Genomic DNA, 6,676 nt, shown 5'->3' with positions numbered 1-6,676 from the left:
GTCAGAGGTCAATAACATCTCACCAGTGTGCAAGATCTTGAGAATCAGCTGTACATGTGATGGAAGAATGCACTGTGCATGCAGACGGTTGCATTTCCATTGAATTGGGGATAGTTTAACCAAAATATGCTACAAGACCTAGAATTGCCTTGTGTGTCCCACAAAAAAGGTTCACTGTTATAAGCTAACTTTTTAAAATTAATTTAAACTAAATTTAAAAAAGTTAACTTCCCATGGAAAACTTTCAGACCCTTTGCAACCCTAGTCACAGACGAGGCTAGGTTTGTTGTGACATGGCCTCGTGGGTCACAGACGAAGCTAGGTTTGTTGTGACATGGCCTCGTGGGTCACAGACGAAGCTAGGTTTGTTGTGACATGGCCTCATGGGTCACAGACGAAGCTAGGTTTGTTGTGACATGGCCTCGTGGGTCACAGACGAGGCTAGGTTTGTTGTGACATGGCTTCGTGGGTCACAGACGAAGCTAGGTTTGTTGTGACATGGCCTCATGGGTCACAGACGAAGCTAGGTTTGTTGTGACATGGCCTCGTGGGTCACAGACGAGGCTAGGTTTGCTGTGACATGGCCTCATGGGTCACAGACGAGGCTAGGTTTGTTGTGCCTACCTGTCTCTCGTAAATAGAAGTGCCACTAACAACAGCCACTTTCAAGGCAAAAGCCTAGCTTGTTTGCTCTTAACAAAATTACTTCAAGTAGGAGCGTGCTTCCTGCTTTGGATTGGATGGATTTTTTTTCTTAAATGCTGCAGCTGTATGGCAGGAAACAACAGCCAATCTGGCCAGCTGGCTGAGGGAGTAGAGCCAAACCGAGCAGACCCCGACTATAGTGAACTCTATGACATAAGCCATAATAACGTCAGCATTGGCCCTGTCTCCAGTCATTTTTCTTGGCCTATTTTAATCACAGAGAAGCCAACTGCAGTAGCTTGGATTGGGAATGAGGGTCAATACTGTCCACAGCACAATATACTGTGACTGGGCTGTGACTTGCTGCAAAGGGACTGAATATATTTCTGACTGACACACACCAGATGGGTGACTAGACCACCCTGACTGAACAGAGGGGAGAGGACTGGGCATTTACCCCGACTGAACAGAGAGGAGAGGACTGGGTATTTACCCCGACTGAACAGAGGGGAGAGGACTGGAGCATTTACTTAGCTGATCTATGACCTTGTGTGTGTGTGTGTGTGTGTGTGTGTGTGTGTGTGTGTGTGTGTGTGTGTGTGTGTGTGTGTGTGCTCTTGACATACAGGTCTGTCATATTGTTTCTTTGAATATTCTGTAGAACTATGGTTTTGTTAACTAAGGCTGTAGAGATTGTGATATTATGCGATATTACGATATATTATTTGCTAAGTTATGTTAACTGTTAGGCCATATGTCACCATCCTGCGTCTGTATGCCCAAAGTTGGTGATATGGACCTGACCGTTCCGTTCCAACTTCTGAGTCACCATAAACCGCTTCAGTAGGATACTACTCAGGAGGAGCAGAAGGTAACCTGTTTTACACACCCTCATGCATTATCATGCACTTAAACCATTCTTGACTTTGCACCCAACAACCTTCAGCCTTATGAAAACACAAAACAACAGTATTTTAAAGCTGAATTGTAAACACCAAACACATTTATATACACGCTATGCCTATAATCTCCATAGCCATCTACCATTAGGCGTAGCTGGGTCCCATCGTGTGGGTTTCCCTTTGATGAACACATGGTACTCGTTGTTAATGCTTGTAGCAGAGTAGAACAGCACACACACAGGGCCTGCCTGACCATCTGGGCATGGGCTGTGATTCTGCCAGGAGGAGCACGGTTGACATTTACCACAGTGTCTAGTCATGCATGATGTTTGTTTTCTCTCTGCGGGAACCAGGTACATCCCTCTGTTTTCCCTCTGTTTTGAATGTAAACAAAGCTGTTGACCTCAATCTACAGTGGTCGCTGTGGTCAGTCACCAACTGTGCTCCTGCAGTGCAAAAGGTTTTGTGCATGCTCACTGTTTTGTTCTAGCCCAACACTAAAACACCTCCTGATTCAATGATCACCAATACCTTGAGTTGAGTCAGATGTTTTAGCATGACTCGCGCGCACACACACTCTGTCCAGGCTTGTTGCCATTGGCAACCTATGATTTGAGGAGAGTGCACTAGAAGCTCTGTAGCTTAGAAACTGTCCTGCAGTGTTTTGTGTCTTGTTTGAACTGGTTGGTGCGGCTGTCACAGGGTTGCCCTTCCGTGAAAATCCCCTCGTGTCTGAGAGCGTGTCCCGCTATCGCCTTTCCTTCTCTCTCTTCTCACCTCCGGAACATCCCATCGCCACAGAGACCACAACCTGTTGTTGCTATAGCAACCGCCGCTTGCCGCCACAGCACAGTCCCTGTGTTTCCTTGCAGAGCCTTCCTTAAGCCACTGTTTTTGGCCTCATATAGCCTACATTGTTCATGATTTTCTGATTTATACAAATCTTACGAAGGTTTGTGGTCAAGATCTTCGACATATTCAGATTTGCGCAGAAGGCTTTCTTTGTTCTTATTGAGCGTTAGTTGTAGTTCGTTCGCATGAATTACATTTGAAATGATCTCTGTCTTCTCTCCCCAGGTCTGTCTCCATGGCTCAGTGTGCTGTAGCAGCTGGACCCAGATAGAAGTCTCTCTTCCTCTCCTCCTTCAGCCCTTCTTCCAGTGGTGGTAAGGAATGGCATTATGACATAACGTTGCCGTAACGAATGGTCTGTCTCCATGGCTCAGTGTGCTGTACCAGCTGGACCCAGATAGAAGTCTCTCTTCCTCTCCTCCTTCAGCCCTTCTTCCAGTGGTGGTAAGGAATGGCATTATGACATAACGTTGCCGTAACGAATGGTCTGTCTCCATGGCTCAGTGTGCTGTACCAGCTGGACCCAGATAGAAGTCTCTCTTCCTCTCCTCCTTCAGCCCTTCTTCCAGTGGTGGTAAGGAATGGCATTATGACATAACGTTGCCGTAACGAATGGTCTGTCTCCATGGCTCAGTGTGCTGTACCAGCTGGACCCAGATAGAAGTCTCTCTTCCTCTCCTCCTTCAGCCCTTCTTCCAGTGGTGGTAAGGAATGGCATTATGACATAACGTTGCCGTAACGAATGGAACTAAATTGACATTGTGACTTGGCAATATTTTTACTAGATAATTATTTAAAAGCTTGTCAGGACTCATCTTAGGCTTTATAAAAACCTTTATCTGAACTATGTCTGTATAACTGTATTCCGTTGTCTAGCAATAGTTATAGTCTAGCCTTTTAAAGTTAACAACCCATGGTAGAAAATTACCCTACTCCATTCAAATAGAACGATTACATCATCCTACATGAGTTGGTTCCATTGATATCATGAGTCGGATATGAATGACCAACTACTTGAATTTGGAGGATAGGTTTGTTTTCTTCCCCATGTGTTTTTTTCCCACCCCTTTTATCTCCCCAGTTTTATGGTATTCAATTCTTAGTAGTTACAGACTTGTCTCATCGCTGCAACACCCGCACGGACTCGGGAGAGGCGAAGGTCGAGAGCCATGCATCCTCAGAAACACAACCCAACCAAGCCGCACTGCTTCTTGACACAATGCACATCCAACCCGGAAGCCAGCCACACCAATGTGTCGGAGGAAACACCATACACCTTGCGACCTGGTCAGTGTGCACTGCTCCCGGCCCGCTACAGGAGTCGCTAGTGTACGATGAGACAAGGATATCCCTGCAGGCCAAACCCTCCCTAACCCGGACAACGCTGGGCCAATTGTGCGCCACCCCATGGGCCTCCCGGTCCCGGCCGGCTGCGACAGAGCCTGGGCTGGAACTCAGAATCTCTGGTGGCACAGCTAGCACTGCGATGCAGTGCCTTAGACCACTGTGCCGCAGTGCCTTAGACCACTCCGCCAGGAGGCTCTCGTTCGGGAGGCCCTCGTTCGTGTTTCTTACTAAAAGAAACAGAAGTTCGAGTGAAAACTCGGAGCTGTGGGCTGCACTCACTCCTCTCTGTATTGCACCACACTGGAACGTTCACAATTCGTTCTATTGTGTAGAATAGGCACAACTCTCTATGGAGGAAGAAGTTATATAATGTGGTTGGGGATCATGTCAGCTCTTCATTAAATTCATCTGATTCTTCTACAGTCAGAACATTGCACCCCGTGACCCTAATATGTCTCCAGTCCACCTGCACCTGCCCCGGTGACATAATACCTTGAATAACCAGGGCCTCAGTATAGAGTAATTTGAACTGAACTATGTTTTAACTGGCTCCGGTGGTGAGTTCAACTACCTCTTACAGTTTGGCTGAGGAAGGTGGAAGACGAATGCTGCGGACCAGATTATATGAATGATCTTGTCTGTTGGATATCAGAGTGACGTCAACTTACCAACATTACAACCAGGAATACGACTTTCCCGACGAGGATCCATTGTTCGCACTACCACCCAGGACATTGGATCTGATTCAAGAGGCCGACCCAAAACAACGTCGCTGCAGAAGAGGTAGACGGAGCGGCCTCCTGGTCAAACTTCGAAGGCGTGCACACTTCCAAGTATATTACTCGCTAATGTCTAGTCTCTAGATAGCAAGGTAGATGAAATTAGGGCAAGGGTTGCCTTCCAGAGAGATATCCGGGATTGTAACATTCTCTGTTTCACGGCTTTCTCAGGATATGTTGTCGGAGTCGGTACAGCCACCGGGATTCATTATGCGTCACACCGACAGAAATAAACATTCTCTCTGGGAAGAAGGGCGGGGGTGTATGCTTCATGATTAACGACTCATGGTGTAATTGTAACAACATACAGAATCTCAAGTCCTTCTGTTCATCTAAAATCAAATGCCGACCATATTATCTCCAAAGAGAATTCTCGTCGGTTATTATCACAGCTGTGTATATCCCTCCTCAAGCGGATACCACGACGGCTCTCAAGGAACTTCACTGGACTCGATGCAAACCGGAAACCATATATCCAGAGGCTGCATTTATTGTAGCTGGGGATTTTAATAAAGCAAATTTGAGAACAAGGCTACCTAAATTCTAGCAACATATTGATTGTAGCACTCGTGCGGGCAATACACTGGATCACTGCTGCTCTAACTTCTGGTCTGACCAATCGGATTCCATGCTTCAAGATAGTTTTGATCTGGGAAATGTTCCGGGCAGCCTCAGAGAATAACATTGATTTATACGCTGACTCAGTGAGTTTATAAGGAAGTGCATTGGCGATGTTGTACCCACTGTGACTATTAAAACCTACCCTAACCATAAACCGTGGATAGATGGCGCAAAACTGAAAGCGGTAACCATTGCATTTAACCATGGAAAGATGACTGGGAATATGGCAGAATATAGACGGTGTAGTTATTTCCTTCGCAAGGCAATCAAACAAGCGAAATGTTGGTTTAGGGACAAAGTGGAGTCGCAATTCAACGGTTCAGACACGATACATATGTGGCAGAGCCTACAGGCAATTACAAACAACAAAAATAAAACCAGCCACGTCACAGACACCAACGTCTTGCTTCCAGACAAACTGAACACCTTCTTTGCCCGCTTTGAGGAAAGTACAGTGCCACCGACTCGGACCGCTACCAAGGACTGCGGGCCCTCCCTCTCCTTCTCCGTAGCCGACGTGACTAAAACATTTAAACGTGTTAACCCTTGCAAGGCTACCGGTCCAGACAGCATCACTAGCCGTGTCCTCAGAGTATGTGTTGACCAGCTGGCTGGTGTGTTTACGGATATATTCAATCTCTCCCTATCCCAGTCTGCTGTCCCCACATGCTTCAAGATGGCCACCATTGTTCCTGTACCCAAGAAGGCAAAGATAACTGAATAAATGACTATCTTTCATCATGAAGTGCTTTGAGTGACTAGTCAAGGATCATATCACCTCCACCTTACCTGCCACCGTAGACCCACTTCAATTTGCATACTGCCCCAATAGGTCCACAGAGGATGCAATCGCCTGCACACTGCCCTATCCCATCTGGACAAGAGGAATACCTATGTAAGAATGCTGTTCTTCGACTACAGCTCAGCATTCAACACCATAGTACCCTCCAAAGCTTATCATTAAGCTTGAGGCATTGGGTCTCAACTCCGCCCTGTGCAATTGGGTCCTGGACTTCCTGACCGTCCGCCACCAGGTGCTGAAGGTAGGAAACATCTCCACTTCACTGATCCTCAACACTGGGGCCCCACAAGGGTGTGTGCTCAGTCCACTCCTGTACTCCCTGTTCACCCATGACTGCGTGGCCATGCACGCCTCCAACTCAATCATCAAGTTTGCAGACAACACGACAGTAGTGGGCTTGATTACCAACAAAGACGAGACAGCCTACAGGGAGGAGGTGAGGGCCTTCGGAGTGTGGTGGCAGGAAAACAACCTCTCACTTCAGGAGGCTGAAGAAATTTAGCTTGTCACCTAAAACCCTCAAACTTTTACAGATGCACAATTGAGAGCATCCTGTTGGGCTGTATCACCGACTGGTACGGAAACTGCACAGCCCACGACCGTAAGGCTCTCCAGAGGGTGGTGCCGTCTGCACAACACATCACCGGGGGTGAACTACCTTCTTTCCAGGACACCTACAGCACCCGATATCACAAGAAGGCCAATAAGATCATCAAGGATGACAACCA

This window comes from Oncorhynchus kisutch, linkage group LG11 (assembly GCF_002021735.2).
Source record: "Oncorhynchus kisutch isolate 150728-3 linkage group LG11, Okis_V2, whole genome shotgun sequence".
Lineage (NCBI taxonomy): Eukaryota > Metazoa > Chordata > Actinopteri > Salmoniformes > Salmonidae > Oncorhynchus > Oncorhynchus kisutch.
This window is presented reverse-complemented; position numbering follows the sequence as displayed.